This window comes from Canis aureus, chromosome 13 (assembly GCF_053574225.1).
Source record: "Canis aureus isolate CA01 chromosome 13, VMU_Caureus_v.1.0, whole genome shotgun sequence".
In the NCBI taxonomy this organism is placed as follows: Eukaryota; Metazoa; Chordata; class Mammalia; order Carnivora; family Canidae; genus Canis; species Canis aureus.
The window spans coordinates 44,445,328-44,469,957 of NC_135623.1; the positions used below are offsets into that span (position 1 = coordinate 44,445,328).

A 24,630-nucleotide genomic window follows, 5' to 3' on the forward strand; every position below is an offset into this window, starting at 1 on the left:
ACAGCAAGAAGGTGGCCATCTGCAAACTGAGGAGAAGGTCTTCCTCAGGAACTGAATCATCTGGCACCTTGATCTCGGACTTCCAACCTCCAGAGAACTGTGAGAAACAAATTTCTGTTGTTTAAGCCCCCTACCCTATGGCATTTTTTGTTATAGCAGCTTCAAAAAGATCCCTCACTTTTTGCTTTCCTCTATTTTTGTTTAAGTTGGTCTATTTTCTGTTTTTAGGTAGCTTCAAAAGATGCACTATGATGTGGACTAATAATGCCTGGAGTGCTTTACAGTCTGCAAATGTGGGTTCCTAAGGGCGCCATTTTACACATGTGGAAGTTGAAGCTCCACGTTAGATCATATCACCTTCATACCTTGAAAAGCTCCCACAGACGGGGTACTTGGGGCCCCCTCACAAATCTCACTCATGGATCCAGGGTTTCAACGGTCATGTTGTTCTAGGCTCTAATTTGGGACTTATTCTGAGGTGTTTCATCATTGCCTTTTGACAGTCTGCCCACAGAACCAAGCATTTACGTTGGAGGCTAGGAGCAGCCACTCCCGGGAGCTCCAGTGGGAAAGGCATCTCCTGCCCAGCCTAGGCCTCTCCGCGTCTCACAGATCCGTTTGGCCTCTGCAGACTCGTTGCTTTCTAATCCGCTTCTCCCTGTGGCACCCAGAGTGTGAAGATGGCACGAAGACTCCTTCAAAAGCCATTTGAAGCTTTTTAAAACTTCCCAACATGACCATCTAGAAAAGTATTTACCAGTGACAAATTCCCAAAAAGAAATTTGTTCAAGCAGGTATGAATCACAAGTGAGGGTGATTTTTAAGCAGCAGGAAGGCATTCTAGGGAGGAGCAGGGGAGTCTTTGCAGGGAAGAGTATATAAATTAAGATTTTCATTCACAGCACCAGTGAGTCCAAAACTGAGGCCGTTGCCACCATGAGAGCAAGCTCTGTGTATTAATATTTTTACTTTCATCTACTTTTCTTAAGATTCATGACATGCACATATACACACGCCTCTGTCTAGCAGGAAAATTCTACTCTTACCTCGAGAGAGTTCAGGGCTAACCCCCTCTTTGAAGCCTTTCCAGCTGGTCCCTTAGATAAACCAAAGGACCCCCTCCTTCCTGTGATGTTTGTGTCACCCCAAGTTCATGTACTGACACTGATCCCTGTGTGATGGTATTTGGAGGTGGAGCCTTTGTGAAGTGACTGGGTTGAGGATAGAGCACTGGGACTGATGTCCTGAGAGACCAGACTGCCAACTAGGGCACAGCAAGCTGTGAGGACACAACAAAGACAGCTACCTGTACACCCGGAAAAAGACTCACTGGAAGCCGATTGTGCTGGTACCCCAATCTGGGCTTCCGGCCTCCAGAACTGTGAGAAGTACATTGTTATTTAAGCCCCCTGGTCTGTGGTAATTTCTACAGTAGCCCAAACTACACAGGACACTCCCTCAGCCCCTGTAAAGGGGTTGAGGCCTAATCACTGACCGTCTGCATTCTGATTGTCTCACTAGCCTGTGATCTTCCTGAAGTCAGGAGGAGTGTGAAAACATAACTCATCCCCCTTTGGAGTTCAGAGAACAATCATGGTGATTCTAGAGAACTACGAAGCCAGACATAGGGGCCCATAGCTCTACCCAAATACTGCATGGGACCTGATTTCTTAAGCTGAAAACCAAGTCTCTTATAAATATATCTCAGTGACATGCTTGTGGTTGTGGTCTAGGGAAGGAAAAAGACCTGTTTGTGTGGTGCACTGGAAGGATATCACAAAGAGCCTTCTTATACCAATGAGAGGAGTTCATCTGTCACCAGCTAACTATTTCATTTTTAGCCCTTACTAAAGTCTTATCCCAGTGTACCTTGTGGTGCCAGTTTTCAGGCTGTGAATTCACAAGCTCCTCGAGGGCAGGGAAAGATACTGCTACTAAAATTTACCAGTGATGCTTAACTTTTGAGATGGGTTTTGTTTTTAAAGATTTTATTTATTTATTCATGAGAGACACAGAGAGGCAGAGACACAGGCAGAGGGAGAAGCAGGCTCCCTGCAGGAACCTGATGTGGGACTCGATCCCAGGACTCCAGGATCATGCCCTGAGCCAAAGGCAGGGGCTCAACCGCTGAGCCACCCAGGCATTCCAAGATGGGGGTTTTAGAGAACCCAGTAGGTAACGCCCTGACTTCCCCTTCCAAATTCCTAATCAGTGACAATAAGGTACAGGAGTCATGGAGATTAAAATATAAAAGCACGGGCAGCCCGGGTGGCTCAGTGGTTTGGCGCCTGCCTTTGGCCCAGGGTGTGATCCTGGAAGCCCAGGATCAAGTCCCATATCAGGCTCCCTGCATGGAGCCTGCTTCTCTCTCTGCCAGTGTCTGTGCCTCTCTCTGTGTGTGTGTCTCTCTCATGAATAAATAAAGAAAATCTTTAAAATAATAATAATAATAATTTAAATATATATATATATAAGCACGTATTAACACTTACTGCGTTCTAGGAATCATAAGCACTTAGATATGTTAGGTCATGTGACAATATTATAAGATAGGAAATGGAAGGGCCTGAGGTTGAATCATTTGCCCCTGGTCATGTCACTTGTAAGTGGCAGAACCAGACTTTATACCGAGCAGTGGTCCCATGCTGGTAACACTGCCTCTCTAACACCAGAACATGCCAGTGAAGCTAGTTGGAGAGTAAGCCTTTTTCTGTGGCCAGATGGGCTTCCTAAAACATCCCCCCCCTAAACTGAAATTTACCCTCCAAAACTATGGGCAAGGACAAAACCTTCCCTTCAATGGACAGCAGATGATAATATGCCTCCTATCCAAGACCAGCTACATAATTTTCAAAGGCCAGTACAAAATGAAAATGCAGGGCCCCTTATTATATATATATGCGCAACTGCGTGGATTGCACACCCATGAAGCTGGCCCTTCCTCTGTGGCAGCTAGATTCCACTGAGAGAGGTCCAGGAGGCTCCTAGAGGAGAACCCTCAGACTCCCCATCCAGAGAGGTCTCTCCAGGGGAGGAGTGAGCCAGGTTGCTGAGAGAGTGGAAACAGGAATGGTCTTCCCATCCATCTCTGCTGATGGGGGAGGGGGATGGAATGAACATCCCTTTCTTCTCCTCAACAGAAAATGAAGATCGGGAAGAAATAATCTACCTGTCAGGGACTTCTTTGAGGAAGTTAGACACATGCACACATTCATGGGCTTTCCAAAACCCCTTGAGTATCACCTTAGCTCAGGCTGCTATAGCAAAATACCACAGACTGGGTCTTTAAACAATGGACATTTCTTTCCCATAAGATCAGGGTGCCCTCTGCTTCGGGGTCTGGTAAGAGCCTGCTTCCTGGTTTGCAGACAGCTATCTTCTTGCTGTCTCCTCAAATGGCAGAGAGAGAGAGTGAGTGAGCTCTGGTGTCTTCCTCTTCTTATAAGGATACTAATCCTATCCTGAGGACTCCACCCTCATGACTTTATCTAAATCTTATTATCTCCCAAAGGTCCCATCTCCAAACACCATCATATTAAGGTTTAGGGATTCAACATATGAATTCCAGTGAGGGGAACACAAACATTCAATCTATAGCAGGCATATCCCTGCAAACCCACTGCTTTAATCTGTGGGGGATAAGGACACACACATACCTATATACACATATAAATACACATAAGTGCATATATGTGTACACACACACACACACACACAAATATATAGAAGAGACCCCCTCAAGGTACCTTCCAGCTCTCAAATTGATCTTCCTGAAGCTTTAATCCGAGTAGAGTTCCATCTGGCTCAGGATGAGTCAGCTCATTTCCTTCCCAGGTAAAGGTCAAACCACCTTCATTGTTTGTGCACAAGAATCTTCAGTCTCTGTCACCTATGGCTGTCAATCCAAAGAGCCAGATTTACGCTCAGTGTGCTCTGGTTTCTCATTAACCTTGAATTGTCTCCCCCGACAGAGAGCCATGACATTTAAAATCCTATCAAAGTAGCCTAAAACAACCATCAGACTGAACCTTTGGGGAATAAAATAAATGACCCACAAGCCTAGGATGAGAAAGAAATAAAAATGGGTCTTAAAGGAGTCAGGCCTCTATCGAACACATCACTCATAACACATCACATCACTCTGTGTTGATTTGTTTGTGGGATATCTGAAGTTGAATGATATTCATCAAATTTAGCCCTTCAAATGTAATTATAATTCTGAATGCCACCTTGAAATACTGACCAATCAAAATCTCCAAGAAGGTCTACTGTCATTTCTAATGGGTTTCAATAAATGTTACATAAATTTCAAAGACAGGGGTCTTATTAAAAAAATAATAATAATGATTTATGTGAACCACTGTAAAATAGATTGCTTCTCCAATATTTTTGTTTTGTTTCATCTTTTGTTTTCGTTTTTTAATTGAAATACAGTTGACATACAATATTATATTAGTTTCAGGTGTAAAACATAGTGATTTGACAATAATACATTATGAAATGTTCACCACAATGTGTGGTTACCATATGTCACCATACAAAGTGATTACAATATTATTGACTACATTCCCTATACTGTACTTCTCATCTCGTGACTTATTTATTCCATAACTGAAATTTGTACCTCTTTATCCCCTTTGCCTATTTCACGCATGACCCCACTTCACTCCCCACTGTCAATCACCAGTTTGCTCTGTTATTTGTGAGTGTATTTCTGGGGGGTTTTGTTTGTTTTTTAGATTCCACATATAAGTGAAACCAATTCTCTGTTATTTTTATCAAATATGTCTCTTTCCCCACCAGGCTGATGAACAATGTACATCATTTATACTCATTCATTGGTTGAAATTTTACTGAGAATCTACTGTATTTGATGATGTAATAGCAACTAGGAGTACAGAGACAAAAACTAGCTTCTGTCTTAAAGGGTTTGTTTCAGTGCAGGGAGGAGACAATCATATGGAGGTAAATGCTGTGACAGTGACATGTTCACAGCACATGCTCTAGAGGACCAAAAAGGAACTGACAGAATTTGGATGGAAGGACATTCCCGGGAGAGGAAAGGAGATGAGCAGAAATGGAGTGGAGCAAATGGGAAGGCACCTGGGAGCCCTACACGCAATCCACTGTTGTGTTGGAAAGATGAGTTTCAATCTGCCATTTGCTAACCTCACGACCTTAAGGCGATTGCCTGACTTTTCTGAACCTCAGATTCCTTATCTCCCAAGTTGGGATGATTACCCCTATTCACAGAATTGCTATGAGGCCCTAATGAAAATTTATACAAAAGTGACTTGCAAATTTGGCAAACTGCACAAATGTCAATTGTGCCTATCTTCTGTTGTCAAGCCTACAATTTCTCGTTCCTCTTAATCATGAAAGTGTATACTCTGAAAAGGAATGTCATGGCCCAGCCTGTTGGAGCCACATAAATAACAAGTGCATCCCAGAGAGATGGTCGCCGGCCTCACCAGTATCAACAGGAAAAGCTTCGGTGGAAGCATAACGATCGTCATAGCTGCCATCTTTGAATCCTTACCACACAGTGGGCTCTGGGCCAAGGATTTTATATCTCAGCTCATCTACATACAACAACCCCATGACATCAGTGAGATAATCATCTCCCTTTGATGGAGCTTAGAGAAGTTGAATTGCTTGTGCAGCAACTCCAAGTTAGTAATGGCAACGTCAGAATTGGGTCCCAGGTATGGCCATGTGACCCTGGTCCTTCACATCATGCTACAGTGCCTCTTCTCTTCCTTTTACCCATTTGTTCTATTTCTCTGTTCCTTCCTTCCATCCTTGACATTTAAGTAGGCCACTCCTAAGTATCCATTGTTTTCAAGGAGAAACTTTTCTGGGACGAAATGAAAGGAGGGAAACTGGTAGACTGGTCCCCAGCTGACAGCGTCTGAGCCCTGAGTGTCTGTTGCCAGGCGTTCACCGCGGGACCCAACAGGAGTTTCTCCCAGAATTAGAGCTGGCGCTGAAAGCAGAAGCCATGCGGTGAGAATTCTGAGCAACCAGCAGGTGAAGCTGCCTGTGCAGAACCTTCCAGACCCATTAACCTTAACATATGTGTCTCATCCACAGGGAGGAGGCAGGCAGTAGGAGGGGCTCAGCAGTGGCAGGGAGGTTGGAGGGAGATGCTGCTATTTTTAACCTACTCAGCCAGTCCTCCCTTCCAACAGCCTCTCTTCCTGTTCATAGGTTATTTGCTGCCTCCTAACGAACTTTTTTTTGTTTTTCCTACCACTTTTATACTTTTGGAGTGGAATTATTTCCTTTCTTTCTTATTACAACACGACGGACATTTCTTGGAGTTTGGGGAAAATATTTAAATTCCTTTGTTTCCACTGTTGACCTGCTGCCCTTAGAAGGCAAGGGACATATGACTATCCCTTTGTTGAAAGTCTTGTATTTCTGGAACCAAGCTCAGGCATGGTTGCATGATTCAGTGAGCGTGGGCCCACTGAAACAAAAACCAAAGGCCAACATAAAATGTACAATCTAAAAGAAATTGAGGGGGATCCCTGGGTGGCTCAGCGGTTTAGTGCCTGCCTTCGGTCCAGGGCATGATCCTGAAGACCCGGGATCAAATCCCATGTCGGGCTCCCTGCATGGAGCCTGCTTCTCCCTCTGCCTGTGTCTCTGCCTCTCTCTCTCTGTGTCTCTCATGAATAAATAAATAAATAATTCTTTTGAATGAAAGAATGAAAGAAATTGAGCCATCACTGGTTCGGACCCCAGTGTCCCAAAAGACAAGCCACACCCTGCCAGGAAGCAGGGTACCTGGTCTGCTGGAGAAGATGGGGACTCAGCCTTGCCTCTGTAGTAGATATGCTTCACATTCTCTTCTTCAAAACCATTCCAAGTTTAGGCAACTCAACTCTAAGTCTCATGAGAGTAGTGTTGATCAGAGAGACCTAGAGCCTGGTACTAAATAGCTCCCAACAGATATTCATGGAATGAATGAATGAAGACATTGAAAGTCCTGGTAAAAATAGAAGTATGTCATGTAAGTGGTACATGAAGGGTAGTCATGAGGCCACACTCCCCACCAAGAATTAGGAATTCCCCTCAGAGATGAAAGAAAACCTAGGTCTGCAAATCATAGTAAGAGAGAACGGACTCCAACCAGACTTGACCCAAGGACAGAAATCATTGACATCCTACATGTTAATTTCAGTCAATTGACTATGGTCCCCTGGAAGGCTGTGCAGAGGAGGATTTTTGAAGTTTTGTCTGAGTTTAGCGGGAAAGTCATGACCAATTAGTAACGTCTGTATGTATGGTATGCAGGAAAGGAGATAATAGCAGAATAGCATATGTTTGCCATCCCTTTGTTGACTTAACTTAACCAGAAATGGGATTGATCAACCACAGAAGTATGGAAAAGGGGAGCCACTAAGGTGGATGTGGGCACTACCCAAGCAAGCCTAAAGCAAGTATTTCTCTCATGTGGATGGGCACAAAGTAGATTTCAAGCCATTAAGTGTCACCACCCTGGTACTGATTCTAGGTTTCCCAAGCAAACTCTTCTTTGCCTTCCCATGTAGCACGCTTCAGGGAAAGAATGTTCTGGGTCAGGACACACCTAGAATCAAGTAGCCAGTTCCCTGGACATTTATAGTGCTTATCAGTGATTATAAGGATGTCTTTCTGATGTCATTGATTAATTTCTGCAGATGTGGTTCATGGGTGCCCATCACAGGAAGATGAATTTACACTCAGGGTGCTCTAGGCTAGTCAGGAGTCTACAGAAATGAGGATTAGAGTGCCAGACTTTGGTTAATTCACCAAAGGATACCCTGCCAGGCCTCTTCCTGGGCCTGCAGTAGCATGCCCTTCCGTATGCCATGTTCATTTGACAACTACCACATGTTCAGGGGTCTGTGGAGCACAATTAAGTCACCAGCATGTTCTCAGGAACCTGGTTAACAGATCAGCTGAGTTCTAAAGACGGGAGACCATTGGAGTTTTCACTTTTTTAAAAGATTTTATGTATTTATTTGAGAAACAGTGAGATCCAGAGAGATCACAGAGGGAGAGGAAGAGGAAGAAGGGAGTCTGACATGGGGCTCCATCCCAGGACCCCGAGATCACGACCTGAGTGGCAGGTAGATGCTTAACCGACTGAGCCACCCAGGCACACCCTGGATTATTTATTTTAATGAAGACAGAAAAATAAAGTTTCTGATGCCTGGAGACTGGCAGGTGCAGAGCCTATACGCACTTCAAAGGAGAAACCATGTTTTACTTATGTACCTATCTATCTTCAGTGCCTGTCACCACTCTGACTCATGGTAGTTACCCAGCAAACAGCTAGTGACTGATGAAGTTGATCAAATGGGCAGAAGAGGTTTGCAGACTTGCTGAGGAAAAAAAGTGGTAGGAACAAAAGAGCCAATCAGAGATGCTATCAGCAAACCACCTGCTTCACAAAGTCACCTTGAGCCTTTACAGACAGTGTAGGCAGTTTCCACCCTCAAGCCAGCATTATCCCCGTTGGTATTAGAGCCTTGAGCTTTTGCATATGCTGTTCCCTCTGCCTAGAATGCTCTTGCTGCCACCACCACCCCACTCTACCCCCACCATCCCACTCATACACACTTCACATGACTGTTTCCTTAATTGTCACCTATTCAAAGTAAAGTCTTTTCCAGCTGCTCTAAATTCTCCATCTCTCAACCCCTCAATTAACTTCTATCTCAACCCCCACCCTCCATTGATTTGCTTCACATCTGTAATTATCCTAAGGTTTTCTTACTTTTTTTTTTTTTGCCTCCTCTTCTAGATTATGAACTCCATGATTATAAGACCATATTGTCTTATCTTCCCTATATCCCTAGTGCCAAGCTTAGTGTCTGGTTATAGCAGATGCTCAGTAAGTATTTACTGGAATGGATGGATGGATGGATAGATAGATAGATAGATAGATAGATAGATAGATAGATAGATAGATAGATAGATGAAAAGTACTGCTTCAGGGGTGCCTGGGTGGCTCAGTTGGTTAAGCGTCTGCCTTTGGCTCAGGTTATGATGCTGGGATCCTGGGATCAAGCCCCACATTGGGCTCCCTGTTCACTGAGAAGCCCACTTGTCCTTCTCCCTCTCCCCTATGCTCTCCCTCTGCCACTCGCCCTGTGTGTGTGCATGCTTTCTCTCTCTCTCTCTCTCTCTCTCTCTGCCAAATAAATAAATAATCAGAAAGAAAGAAAGAAAGAAAGAAAGAAAGAAAGAAAGAAAGAAAGAAAGAAAGAAAGAAAGAAAAGAAAGAAAAAGAAAAAGGCTACTTCATTCATTGTTTTATTGGTTAACCTTCACGAGAAGAAAAACACAAGCCACCACTCTAGTTATTTTAGTCAGAAGGGGATTTAATGAGGAACTTTGACTTTCACGAAACTGTTGGAAGGGCTGGAGGTGTGAGCTCTAGACTGGGACTCTAAGAATGACCACCAAAGCAACACTGCTTTGCTGACCCCCGCTTTGCCACAGTCATGATAATGGGAGTCAGAAGGCCACCCCTTAAACAGCTGAATTCAAAGACTCATTACTGAGGCTACAATACCAGGATAGGTAGGTCGCTGCTGCTGCAACCGCCTTTCAGCAGCCTGAAAATGAGATAGTAGGACCTGGAACATTGCTACAGGGCGGAAAAACTGTTTTTGTAATTGGGCTTACCAGCAAACAGTCAAAGCAGCAGGCAGATGGCTTCTACCTAACTGCCATCTCCCAAATTATGTACCGTTGGATCTAGTGGAGAAACCTAAGTTGCCTAGGTAGCCTCAACTGTAACGGAGTCTGGGAAACAGTTTTACTTTCCAGCTTTTCTAGTTCAGAAGAGTACCATAAGGAGATTAGAAAGGGTGGCAATGAGTTTCAATTCACCAAAACCCCACAAGCCTCTGAGGTAAGCAGGGAAATTCACATCATTTTTTTTTTTTAGGATTTTATTTATTTATTCGTGAGAGAGACAGAGAGAGAGGCAGAGGGAGAAGCAGACTCCCTGCAGGGAGCCTGATGTAGGACTCAATTCCACGACCCCAGGATCACAGCCTGAGCCAAAGGCAGTCGCTCAACCACTGAGCCACCCAAGCACCCCTCATCTCCACTTTTTAAAGATGAAAAACCTGAGTCTCAGAGAAGTTAAGTGATAGTACCTGCTGACTGGTTCTTAAAATTATTTGTGAAATGAGTGAGGATAGTTTTCCTAGAGTCAAAAAGCACATTTCTATTGTCCTTTAAGACCCAAATGAAGGAGACTTCTCTATGACACTTGACCTTACTCCCCAAGACAGGGTTAATGCTACTGCTTATGTACAAACACACACACACAACCTTGCTATTTCCATCATGCTGCCTACTACAATATATTTTAAGGACCAGTTTACCTGTTTCCCTGGTTTACATGTCTGTTTCCCTAAGTAGAATGAAATTCTCAAGGTCAAAGACGGTGTCTTACTATTCTTACCACTGTGTTTATATTCATTGTGCTTAGCTCATATGAGGTAAAATCAATAATTGTTCATTGACTAGATAAGTGTAAAGCTGTGGGCTTTTGACTCCAGTCCAGTGCTCTTTCCACCACGCCACTCTACTTCTAGCCAACTTTGCCTGAAACTCATTGGCTTTGTTATTAATTTGCTCGGTTGTCAAGAATATGTATAAGGAACTGCAATGCATCTGTGTTTGGCACAGGAGATATAATAGAAGCAAAAAGAGACTCGGTTTCAGCTCTAGCGGAGATTATAGTCTAGTGGAGAAGACTGATATTAATGAACTGGTCACACAAGTAAATGTGAAAATACAGTAATGGTGATGGTACCGCAAAAGCAGTTTAAAAGTAAACAACTTTTTTCTCTGCTTACAATACCTCTGACCCTAAATGTATGGGTTTTTCCACACCAAGCAACTCTCCAATTCTCGGCTGGCACCAACTGGGTGTCTTACATTTTAACTCAATTCTTACACTAACAGCCCCAAATTAGGACAGATTCCACAGGTCAGAGGCTCAGTTCCACAAGACGGCTCCCACTTCAGATGCCAATCAGAAGTCCTAGGTCGTGGTCTATGCTTCTGACCAACTGGCTATAAATCGAGGATTCCTACCAGGTTCCTGCCTCAGGTTCAATTATTTGTTAGAGTGGCTCAAGGGACCCGGGAAACGATGTACATACTACTGCCAGTTCATTATAAGAGATACAATTCAGGAACAGTCAAATGGAAGAGATCCATAGAGCAAAGTTTGTGAGAAGAGTGCCCATGTCTTCCCTAGGTGCACCACCCTCCCAGCACCTGCATTCACCACCCCAGAAGCTCTCTAGACCCCATTCTTCAGGGGCTTATAGAGGTTCCATTGTTTAATCAGCATGACTAATTAAATCATGCCATTGGTGATTGAACTCAACCTGTAGCCTCTCTTGAGGAACAGGGTTGGTGAGGGTGGGAGGGAAGAATTCAAACCCTCTATAATCACATGATTGGTTCCTCTAGCAAAGGTTCCCATCCTCCAAAAGTCACCTCATTAGCATAAACTCAAGGATAGTCGAAAGAGGCTTATAATAAATAACAACAAAATATCCTCCAACTCTATGACTCAGAAATTCCAGGGGTTGGGCAGCCCAGGTGGCTCAGTGGTTTAGCACCGCCTTCAGCCCAGGGTGTGATCCTGGAGATCCAGGATCAAGTCCCATGTCGGGCTCCCTGCATGGAGCCTGCTTCTCCCTCTGCCTATGTCTCTGCATCTCTTTCTCTCTCTCTCTCTCTGTCTCTCATGAATAAACAAAATTTTAAAAAAAATTCCAAGGGTTTTAGGAGTCCTGTCCCAGGAACCCGGGACAGAGACCAAATATATATTTCTTGTTATATTATAATATCAGAAGAGCAGAGTGGTGTAGGAACATATAATAGAAGGCTTGGACCACACAAGAACATCAAGGAAAATTTGCCTAAAGCAGGGATGGTAGCTGAGACCTGAACCATGGTAGGAGTTACATGTTGCAAAGAGGGTGGGGCAGTAGACTTCATGAGAATGAGAATAGTCACACAAAGGCCTTGTGGCGGGAGAAGCTGAAGGAACCCAAGAACAAGGAGGGTACCAGGTAGGGCTGGAAAGGGACAAAAGAGTTAGACCCCACAGTACTTATAGGACAAATGAAGGATGCCTTTCTTTCTTTACTTAGTGGAAAGGGAGCGATCGACATGCTTACACATGTGCTACAGAAAGGCTCAGTGTGACAAATAATTATCACATACGTTCATGCATTCGACATCCCATGGTACCCTGCCCCAGGCAGGCAAGGGAAGGTGAGAGAGCTGCCTTCAACAGTAGCTCCATATTCCTAGATTGAATCATATTTTAAACACCATACAAATATATGCTGTGCACACACACACACACACACACACACACACAAATGCCTTTCCATAGAGTATTTTGGAGAGAAACAATTTGGTTATATCACTCACATACAGAGGCACAGAGAGATTTATATTGGCTTTTTGCATTTAATTTATTTTGCAGAAAGAAATTTAAAAGTCCTTGGGATTGGAGGTTTCCTTTGAACTAACATCAAACCACCAGACCTGCTAAAGAAGGTTCAGCCAAGCTTTGATATGCCTCAGCACACACATAGCATTGCTTCTGCTTTGGACATGCAAAGGGAAGACACACATAGCACTGTGCATAGCAAATCACTCTTTATTAAAAATAATTAGTGGAGATAGTGCCTAAGTCACTTTTAAAGCCCGTTTTCACTAATTATCCTCTTAAATACATTCCAAGACCAAATCACCAAACACTGCTTTGGATATTTTAGAAAATATCTTTCACTTTATCCAATAAGAGCTTAAAGCAAGAGACTGTACTCAGGCCAAACAAAACAATATTTACACTGTTTTCCTTGTTTTTTAAATCTCACTCCCTTTCACTCTTAAATTTTGTCATGTTTTAGCTGGTAACTAAATGGATTGCTTCCCTCCAAATCATGATTTCATTAGAGGGCATGGATTAGGCCCATAACCACCTTTAAATTCTTATGGGATCTTTTTAAATGTTTCTGGGGATTAAGTAGAAATTTTATACAAAACAGGAGAATGTACTTTGTGGGATAGATTTTTTAATTATCTTAATCCTGACTTTGCATAAACTCAAAATCAACAACAATAAAATCCATATTATGTTCACGATCATTCTAACCTGGCTCTGCTCCTTCCCAACCAGATGACCTTGACAAATCACTTAGACCATTTGAGGTTTAGTTTGCTTACCTTTCAAATAGGATAATAATCAAGCTAAGGCTTAAAGACAGTTTCAAAACAAAAAAGTGAGGCTACCAGACCTCTGTTTCTGAGGAATGCTGAAAATGCTCTTTTTCCAGAACCTTCCAGAGAGTAGCCACACTCTCTAGCGCACTTGATTCCCACTGCACCAGAAAATGAGCCATGCTTTTCATTGCTTTGGTGCTTCTGCACATGCTTATACCCCTTTGCCTGAAATTCCCCAGCTTCCATATCTCGAGTTGATCTCTCCCTACCCTGTGTTTTCATGATCTTCCCACGCTTATCTCACTACATTATAATTATTTATTTATGTCACTGGCTCTCTCAACTAGGCAGTTGGCTCCTTAGGGCAACAAGAATGTCTTATTCATCTCTATATCCTTAGCCGCCATCAGATTTCCTGGCATAAAATATTCATTCACCGAATAAATGAATGCACAATTATATGCAATAAGTCTAGTTGAAACATGTAAGTTACAGGGAGACTAAGAATTATAATATTATTTTTCAGGTTTACTAACTACTGGTTTATCTCCATTCAAACATTGTGAGCCACTCTAATTAATGGTAGAAACGACAAGGGTGAGATCTCCCTTTAACCAAATGCACTCTGTCCAAAGAAAGAGAGAAAGATTTGCCTCGTATGCTTTCTTGCCCTTTATTTCCATCCCAAGAACAATCACAGTTTATACTAACCTCCTCTTGATTTTGCTGGTCTTTCCCCACTGGAAGTTCTCAAGGGCAGGGTTTTGTCTGTCTTGCTCATTGTCAAAAGCACAGCTCGCAATGCATAGTAGGTACTCAGAAAAATGTTTGTTCAGGATATGAGTGAAACTGACAAGGGTAGAACAAATTATTTTATAGAATCTCTGCATTTCATTGGTGACTCATATTACATTTTCAACACAATGAAGGCAAGTCATCATGCCAGCTTTGTTGGAACCTCAAAGGGGCCCAATAAATAGCACAATTTTCCCATTCCTGAACAAGTCAAGAATTGAAACAAAAAAGTTGGTAGAGAATCAAAATTTTCCTTTTATTAACAAGCTAAAATCAAAGAACTTGGCAAGTGAGTCCATGGTACTAAACCTCAGAATCCTATAGAGTCAACCCTTAATCTCTGGACAGTCTCTGCTTAGGGGTGGAATAGCTTCTCTTAAAAAAAAAAAAAATATGATGCATGCTATAACCTGAATGAACCCTGAGTGTATTATGCTAAGGAAACCAGCTAGTTACACAAAGACAAACACCATATAATTCTACTTATATTAGGTACCTAAAATTGTCAAAAACATAGAGACAGAAAGTAAAGGTAAGGTTGCTAAGGGCTGGGGAGAAGAGTGAATGGGGAGTTATTATTAAAAGGGATGGAGGGGATCCCTGGGTGGCACAGCGGTTTGGCGCCTGCCTTTGGCCCAGGGTGCGATCCTGGAGACACGGGATCGAATCCCATGTCGGGCTCCCGGTGCATGGAGCCTGCTTCTCCCTCTGCCTGTGTCTCTGCCTCTCTCTCTTTCTCTGTGTGTGACTATCATAAATAAATAAAATTTTAAAAAATAGTAATAATAGATTTAAAAAAAATAAAAGGGATGGAGTTTCAGTTTTTCAAGGTGAAAAGAGCTCTGGAAATAGATGGTGATGATGGCTGTACAACATCATAGATGTATTTAATATCACTGAACTGCTCTCCTAAAAATGACTGAGATGGTAAATCTTATGTTGTATGTATTTTACCACAATTTTTTTAAATGGGGGGGAAGAGACAAAGACGATTATAGCAGAGAAGAGCACAAGAGAACACAGTTTCTCAATGAGCAACTAATCCCCCCAAGAGCAAGTGTGGAAGAATCTGGGTCCCCAATGGCAGCTTCTTTGTCCACACTCGCTGATAAGAGACATCACTCCACGTCCCTCAGGCAGAAGGAAGGAGGAAACAGTGAGGTCAGTAAACTAATGTGGCTCCCAAGCCCTCTGTGGAAGAAAGCACCAGGACTGAAGCAGAGGTTTTCCTTCTCTCATCCCCAACTAGCGTGCACTTCAAATATACCTATTTTCAGATGTTCTCTATAAAGGCTCCATATATGGCCAGATGCATTAAGTCCACCAGGTCAACGGTAATGATTAGAAGACATAACAGATAACAGTCTTCTGTTATCTTCTCATCAACAGAATAACCAGTGCATTTGGCAACCTAGTTAATTTTGTCATTTTCCATCAGTTTGGGGACACACAATACCACTGACAGGTAATATAACCTAGAAAAAAAAAATTCTTTCTAGGGGTGCCTGGGTGGTGCAGTCAGTTAAGCCTCTGACTCTTGGTTTCGGCTCAGGTCATGATCTCAAGGTCCTGGGATCGAGCCGAGCCTTGGGCTCCACACTCAGTGCTCAGCACAGAGTCTGCTTGATTTCCATTCTCCCTCTCTCTCTGCCCCTCCCCCCTGCTCACTCACTCACGCGCGCGTGCTCTCTAACAAATAAATCTTTTTAAAAAATAATGACAAGACTTTCTATCACCTTTCATGGATCCTGCTTTGATCACATGACTACTCTACAATCCCCTAGCCAGTTTGCATCCTGATTTGGCTCAAAATACTCCTAGCCACCAAGCTGCCAATAAAGGTAAGAACCTTGCCTTTGTCAGTAGAAGCCACACAGGATATTCTTAAATATTCGAGATCCTCTCTATTGAAATCATTCTTTTCCTGGATGGTCAGGGGGCCTAAAGCATTCTCTGGAAGCAGGGATCTCTGGTTGGCAAAGCCAGATAGTGTAAGGCAGGTGAAGAGCAAAGAAAAGACCCTTAACTTCATCAAAAGCACTCCTTCAGGGGTGCCAAAAAGGAGAAACTCTGAACAGCATTTTTCCCAGGCCTCTCAGGCCACTGGGAGCAGAACTGTGGAGGGGTTAAGGAGAATTTATCATTTGGCCAAAAGAGAGAGGAAAAACCCAACTATAAATGTTTGAAGATTTGGTCTTTTCAGGTGCCCGCCTTTTGAGCTCAAAGAGGAGAAAGTTAAGGGTTAGAGCAGGGAGGCCCTTAAAACTACTAAGTAATTTCTTTTTTCTGCTTTGCTTTTCCCTTGTGTACAGCAAACTCTTATGTTACATCCTGGCCTGGAATAAATCTTCTGGGCTGAATGATAAATCAGGGATTGTAATGGAAATCACTATTGACCTTTAAAAGGGCACTGTCTTTATATTTTCACACTGTGCTGTTTGAAATGTCGACTCAGAATCGGGAAAATAATATGCCATCGATTTCTCTCCTTACCTCTTACAACAGAGCTTGATATTGACCAGGAAAGCATAGGTATGGGTTTTCTCATTATGGTCTCAACATCATCGGAAATGGTGATTAATGATTCAGTCCTGGGAACAGCATTGTTAGACCTTGTAATTACTTTGTGAAATCGTGTCCAAACAGCCACTAGCTGACCCTGCTCATACCACCCCTAAGAAGTGGGTGTGTTTTAACCCTCTTGCAGTAAAACTCTATGGTTCTTGTTTATAAACCTATACAAGATGGGGATAGGGTTTCCTTGTATTATTGTTTATCTTGCTTACTATCTCCCCCTCATCTGATTATTCCTTTTTTAAAAAAAAATTTCTCCTCCCATTTTCTAAAGTACCAGGCCTCTCTGGCAACTGGTTGGTTCTAATTTTTCATTCTTTCTATTTCTCATTTCTCTCTTAATTTTTCCTCTGATTTCATAATCTAATTCACTGGTCTTTTTCATTGCTCCTGTGTCATCTTTCCCTGATTTATTCATTTCATCTCTCATTTACTCTGGAAGGACCTTTTAAACCCATCTAGATTCTCTGACCCTTGGCCAGTTTTGACAGAAAGTATGGGGATGTCTTCCCTCACCCACCTTAATCTTCATATGTCCTGGCCTGTGCACGATGGCTGCCCTACACGCAGCCACCCCTTGCAACCAGCTCTCCCAGCAAACCACCATGAAAAGATGTCTATAGACTTTCACTTAAGCATGGAAGCTGAGGGCATGACCTCTCTTCATTTTAAAGGAAACTAAATAGAAATGATTAACACTTTTCTGTTTAAAATATTTTAAATAGCTTTTAGTGAATGCGGCTCAACTGAGGGATCTGTTGTAGCCACCTTGCAGAAGCAGGAGGAACCCCCACTCAAAATTTGGTTTGGATGTCCAGACTGAAGATGCCATACATACCAAAAGACTGTGGAAAGGTTTATTATTTCCACAATTGAGGAAAGTTTTATTATTTACATAATTGAGGCTTTTCTGGGGAGAACAGGACAGGATTCCCAACCAGGTCCAAAACAGCTTGAGAACACAAGGAAGGGAGCTCGCTGGGTCACACGTCATGTGGGAGTTCCCACTCACTGCCAAGGGCTGGCATGCTTTGAATCTCCCGCCAGTGCCAAGGGAAAGAGCACCCCGGCTCTCTGGTCAACTTGCCCAGATGCAGGGCAGAGAAGGGGAAAATGAAGCCGTCAACACCTGAGCATCAGCAAATGGAGTCAGGCCTCTCCCCCCTATGGCTCCGGGGAACAAGGGTACAGACAGAGGAGGGTGAAGGGGGGCCAGAGGAGACATCTTCTCACCCCGCCACGCCAGGGTCCTGGCCCCCCGGAAGAGGGTAGTGGCACGAGGCCTCCCTTATCTCTATGCCTCCATGGACTCTTCATAAGCTCTCTGCCCAAGACAACTAAAAGCAAGATAGCAGAGCCAGACTGAACCACAACTGGAGAAACCCAGGGAAAGAGAGAAAGAAAGAAAGAGAGAGAGAGAGAGAGAGTTCTACAGAGAATGTCTGGGGCTTGGGAAAGAGATGTCCCACCCATACACAGTGAGCTCATTCACACAATCTCCTTGGGCAAAGGACACAGGGAGTTAAGAAGCAGAGAAGAAAATCTCACCCTATTTCGATGAAGTCCTTGGCCACACACAAGATGTGACTTGACCTTCACAAAAGGTCCCAAAACATCTCTGTCTCCTGGAGACCCCAGAGTCAGACATACTCAGTCAGCCCTCCTTTAAGTTCAGGGGCTCTAAGATTCCTGGAACATTGAGGATAGCCCTGAAAAAAGAGCCTATTTTGTGGACCTGGATTCAAGGCTCCCCCTTTTGCCACTTTTGTGACCTTGAGAAATATGCTCATTCCTGAGCCCCAGATTCTGCTTCTGTGCAATGGGGATAAATAATATCTACTCGATTTCATCAATTCCAAAATGGAATTTTCCCTTGCATTTTAACATCTCTGAAAACTGGATACAGTTAGGGGCTCTTACAAATTTTAACTGGCAGCTTCCTTTCTCAGTGGTCCATGAAATAATGGTGGTCGTATAGCCGAGAGTATCTTTTTTTTTAAAAGTTGGTTTTATGTTTTTTCCAACTTCATAGTTTTGGGTTTTTTTTAAGATTTTGCTTATTTATTCATGACATACACAGAGAGAGAGGCAGAGACACAGGCAGAGGGAGAAGCAGGCTCCCTGCGGGGAGCCTAATGCAGGGACTCGATCCTAGATCCCAGAATCACACCCTGAGCTGAAGGCAGAGGCTCAACCACTGAGCCCCCCAGGTGTCTCATATGGTCGATAGTATCTTAAATCAATAAAACAAGGTACTTCACAGGGCTTAGAAAATGCTAATATGAAAACTTAGCTCTACTTAAATGTTTTATAGACCTCTTTGAGCCTCAGTTTTCTTATCTGTAAAATGGGTATGATAATGGTACCAACCATATGGAGTTCTTATAAGGGTCAAGTATGTGAATACATCCTGCGTTTAAAACTACGCATTGGCTCAGGGCAGGAGACCTTAGTATTATTATAATTCCAAGACCTCTGATTCATTTGAAGACAAGATAGTTCTTGATTTATTCTCCAAATATTGTATGTTCTGTGGGTGCCAACAGGGTTCTAGAGTCAGACCCACTGGTTCCGAATCCTCGCCTTGCCACTTACTAAACTCTGGGCAATTTCCATAGTTTCATTTAGTCCTCTCTGTGGTATTCGTGAAATGAGAATTACAGACATATGGGTGGGCTTTCAATGGGTCAGTCCATGGAGAGAGCCCAGCACGGTGTCTGGAAGTCCTTCATAAATGCTCATCATCATCTTGAGGTAAGCAACTCTGCTTTGAGGAAGCATCTGGTCTATCTATAGAGAGATGGCCCAGAAACAGAATTACCATACAAGTAAAGGGTGCCCCTGTTCACACACTGTCCTTATATAAGTCCTGTTGATGCCCTCCAGTCCAAGACCACCCAGGAACACACCTGAGGTCAAATCAACTTGGGGTTGCCCCCTACTATGGGGACATCTCAGAGCATCTCATATCATGGGGAAAAGAGTCTCAGAGAGAGGGTATTAGGAGGGCTTGTTCTAGGAGTGGGGACTGTGTTCGCTGATTTGGGGGGTGTTCAATGAGGTGAATGGGGAGCTGTCAGAGAGTAGGGAGATTTCATTATTATCTTAATTTTTATCTAGTGGACAAGAAGAAAGAAGTGAGGCTAGGCCAGTTATTGAAGAAGAAACAGTAGTCACTCCAGTTAGCCAGGAGAGGGGGTTGTTCGGTCATTTTTGCAGCTGCATGGCATCTGCTTCTACCTGTGTTCAGGCATAATCACAGACCTGTCTTATCTTTGTCTTATTCCATCACATCCGGGAAAGTCCTCATCTGATGTTGATGTTCTCCGAAACTACTTATGTGCACCCAGGGAATGGTGTGACACGCGGTATCAAGGCAGCCAGCTACCAGCCAGGTCTCGGCTGGGGGGTGACCAACTGTGCCATTTTGTCAGGGCCTGGGGCCGCAGGACTGTCAGCGCCAAGCCGGAGACATTCCCCAGCGAACTGGTCACCCTAGCTGTCGGAGCTGTTGGCCCTCACCCCTTTTACTAAGTGTCTTGTGAGTGACTTAATTTATACTTTGGGATTCACTCCTTTGCATATGAGGCTGTGCTTTGGAGGCAAAGTCCAGCTCAATGGTTTCCTGGCACTCGACGCCTCGGGGTCTCCGTGTGGTCTGACCTAAAACGAGGTGGGTGCGTGCTTCTTCGTGGGAAGGTTTAATGAGCTAATGACACCTTCACCTGCACCTTGCACTCCAGGGGCCCCCACTGATGTTACTCCTCTGTCCTCCCCCCACCCCTACCCCATCCCATATCCAGGTTGTCCCAGTTCATGCAGCCGCTTGTATTACCAACTACATCCTGGTAACGTTATCTGTATAGCACTTAGCATGGTTCCAGGTGCCTATAAACCCTTGAAAATCATTCTAATGGTATTTGCACTGTTCCTTTTTCTTCCCTTTAGTACCCCCACTTATTTCCTAGGTTTCTCGATTTCCTTTTCCTGCAGGAAGCTTAGGCTGGTAAGTAATGAAAATAAAAACAAACTGCATTTCCGAAACACTTTATAGTTTACAAAATGCTTTTCCTGAAAACAAACACATACCACAAAAAAAAAAAGAGAGAGGCAAGTATTATCACTCTCTTGTTTACAGATTAACTGAAGCTCACAGAAGCCATATGCCTGATTCAAGATCACACAGGTAGTAAGGAAACAGAACCAACCTTCTGAGTCTCCACTCTGCCCTAAAACAACTTTCCCCAGGCTCAAAACTGGACACCAACGCATCCCCATCCCTCATATAACAGAGACCCCAGATGGGGCCTTTTGACCAGATGTAGCTACAGAGATGAGCAGCTGTCATCTGTCATTTCCTGTGCTGTCCCCCCAGAGTCCACAGCTTAATTTCACTTTAAATCCAGCATGGCTCCTGCTAGACCCATGAGAAAATCCCATTCGAGGTAGAACCACTGAAATCTGATTCAGAGCTCTCTGCTGAGCCTTGCCCTGACTATCAGTTCGGCTTAGCCTTGGCAGCTGGGCTTAGCTGGGACTAGATAATTCTAACTACCTATTGCCCCAAGAAGGGATGCCAGACGGACTCACGGTTGTCGCACTTTGGAATCCTTAGGCCAAAGCCTAAGCAGAAACTGCAAAATAGGGCTTGGTATTTTAACTCACATGAGTTCCAAAATATTTCCTCGTCTGGAGTGATTCCATGGAAAAAGCATTTGCAGAATGCAGATGGAGGGTGTGGGGCTGGAGGAGACCCAGGAATGCAAGGTCAAGAGCCTTGATCTACCAGCTAAAGGTGTGTGAACACCAGATACCTTTTCAGGGAAACTGAAGCCAGTGAGATCTGTAGAGGGGCCCAGAGAAGCTAAGCTTTGGGGTCAGCTGATCCAGATTCAAAGACCAGTTCCCACCCTCCCAGGGTGGGAGGTGTGCATGCTCTGCACAGGGTCTCCCCAAAATTGTGCTCTTCTTTGTGACAAGAAAATAATAATGCCTGCCTGGTCCTTCTCTTTAGGTGGTCCTGAGCTAATGGACGTAAAAGCAGTTTAGAAACAAAATCGCTAGACAAGCATAGGCTGTTAATATTACAGTGCAGCTGTCCAAAGTTTGCAATGTCTTTTCCAGACAGAGGTTCGCAATGCATTCCAATTCTCTTTGGTCTTTGTTTTCCCTTCGGGTCCTTTTGATCTCCCTGCACGAGCCCAAAGAAGCCAAAGAACAGGTTGGCATTTGTTTCAAAATTCACACAGTGATCCAAGCCAGTATGTGGTATTCCAACCCAAAAAGATAGTCCCAGAAAGCCTAAGTGACTCAAAGGAAGGGAAAACACTTCTTGCTCAAAATATGCTTTGAAAATATGGTTTTGGTTTCTCTGATCTATAAGGAAAATTTATATTTTGATTCAGAGGAGGAAAAAGAAAAAAAAAGGCAGGAAAATAAGAGAACTTGAGAATTGGAAGGGAAAGTGACATCTCACCCACTTACGGATGCTTGAAAAGAGATTATATTTATAAAGCTAATTGGTAATGTAAAGTAGGAGTTGTGAACACACAGCCATTGAGAAATGAAATCATCAAAGCAGAGTTCCAAGTATTTGCAAATCTTTGCTAAGCAAAGCTAAATTTGCTTATCCCAGCTCAAGTCAGAATTCTAGTAGATGCTTATCTTCTAGGGAAAGATTTCTAGAAAATACAACTTACCTATTCTTTACATCTTAATAATACTTCTCTTTCACCCACACAGGGGTTAATAGGTTTTCTAGGAACTGACTATATCGTTTAGAAAGAAAGAAAGAAAGAAAGAAAGAAAGAAAGAAAGAAAGAAAGAAAGAAAGAAAGAAAGAAAGAAAGAAAGAAAGGAAAAGAAAAGAAAAGAAAAGAAAAGAAAAGAAAAGAAAAGAAAAAAGAAAAGAAAGAAAGAAAGAAAAGAAAAAAGAAATCCACAAAGGATTGAAACTAGACAAGTCCAGAAATAGGTTTCTCCCTGAGTATGCCATCCTTCCAATCTGGCCCTGCTTCTGTTCAGTCGCCCCCCTGTTATATGTTTCCAGCAGAATCCTTCTATTTCAAGTCTTTCCCATTTCAACACAATGATTGATAGATGAGGCTATCTGAGAACAGGTGACAGGCAGGACATGTGCAAATGTACCGACCACATAGCATGAAATCCTTCTACACCGCTAACCAGTCCACAGACAATGGAATTTGGATTTGGCGGTTGAATCTTGGCCTCATTCCAGAAGCTTCAGTTCGGGAAATACCAAAGGTCCTCACCACTGTGCAGCAGCTTCACTTTCCAGGCTGGGCCTCAGCATGAGGGGATGCAGTGTAGGCGTGCTTACATGGCCAGGTGTCCGAACCCGGAAACTTTTCTAATTGGCCACAAGGTGGCCTCACTGTTCAGATCCCGGTGGGTATGTTTAGGTCGCCCTTCTACTAAAATCAGGCAGGCACAGAGGCGTTATTTTTAAAGATTGCCATCAAAATCGTTGCGAGGAAGTGGCAGCTTTTCTGTGGTGGTCTGGATTCCTCCTCTAGCCTACCAATAACAACATAGGTGTAGAGTTTCTGGCAGAAAAAACAGAATATTATGCATTTATTAACCCTGATGCTACAGCCAAAATGTTTTCTGTTCAGCATTATATGCTTTTGTTGAATTTCCCTGGTCTCTTGATGCATGGTGATGAATACACTACCTAAGTATATTCCCATATTTTTTTTTAAAAAAAAATTGATATACTGAAGGCCAAACACATCAGAAATTGCTTCTGCAAAAGGTCATAACTACATTTAGGCTAACAGACAAGATGAGGTCCATCATCTCCACCTCATCGTTGAGTTTATCTTTTTTTTTTTAAATATTCTTTTGTGGGGGCAGCCCCGGTGGCTCAGCAGTTTAGCGCCCCCTTCGGCCCAGGGCCTGATCCTGGAGACCCAGGAACGAGTCCCATGTCGGGCTCCCTGCATGGAGCCTGCTTTTCCCTCTGCCTGTGTCCCTGCTTCTCTCTCTCTCTCTCTCTCTCTCTCTCTCTCTCTCTCTCCATGTGTTTCTCATGAATCAATAAATAAAATATTTTAAAAAAATAAGAATTCTTTTGTGGAAGATGTTCCCTTACAGGTCTCCCCATGTAATGCACCAGGGTTTGGGTGAAATTTCACATCACGTGGCATGGGCTGAGGAAGATGCTTAATTGGACAAAGAAAAAAAAGTTCAAGGCCAGGTTTAGCAATGACAAGGGCCTACAGTTGCTCCCTCGGCCCACAAGAGGCATGCCAGGGTCTGCTGGACCCATGGCCTATTCCTTCTTCTCTACCAAGCATGAAAGGGCAGCCTTGTCAGCAACATGCCAAGCAATCTGGTTTGGGGGTGCCAGCTACTTACAGGCATTGTCTGAGAATGTCAGCTGCCCAGCCCCCATGGATTCTGCTGCCTCAAGGATAGCTCAGTTCAGTCTCTCCCTGGGCAGGGGGAGGAAGCTCAAGGTCCACGAGAAGCTGAGCTTGGGCACTGTCCCCTCCTACTGAGAGAAAAGCAAGGCCCGGAGGCCTGGATAGCCTCTGGCCCAGAAAGCACACGTATAGCAACCTGCCATAACAAAACCCTACAGCCTGAGAGGCTCTGACAAGAGAAACGTGTTTCTCACAGCTCTGGGAGTCCATCAGGGTGTGGGCAAGTTCTGCTTCTCTGAGGCCTCTCTCCTTAGCCTGCAAATGGTTGTCTTATCACTAGGTCCTCCACTGTGTGTCTTCCTCTTTTTATAAGGACACTGGTCCTATTTAATTAGGGCTCCATTAAATGACTTCATTTAACTTTGATTATCTCGTTAAAAGCTTATTTCCAAATACAGTCACCTTAGGAGATAGGGCTTCAACCTATAACTCTCAGTGGAGGATAGAATTTACCCCGTAATGCCAAGTAAACACCCAGGGTTATTTAGGACAATCCTGCTCCTTGTATAATACTGAATCAATTGATGAAGAAAAATGTGGTAGG

General features: G+C 43.5%; 1 long non-coding RNA gene across 9 annotated transcripts in view; it reads right to left on the minus strand.

Annotated features, from left to right (window-relative positions):
- Positions 1-24,630, minus strand: part of LOC144282389 (uncharacterized) — a 102,805-nt gene that overhangs the window by 11,034 nt on the left and 67,141 nt on the right. For 2 of the 9 annotated variants that reach the window (XR_013350839.1, XR_013350836.1), the window contains one exon: positions 3,747-3,895. The exons of the other annotated variants lie outside the window; for them this stretch is intronic. This is a non-coding gene — a long non-coding RNA (uncharacterized LOC144282389). The remainder of the gene's footprint in view (positions 1-3,746; positions 3,896-24,630) is intronic. 9 annotated transcript variants of the gene reach the window in all.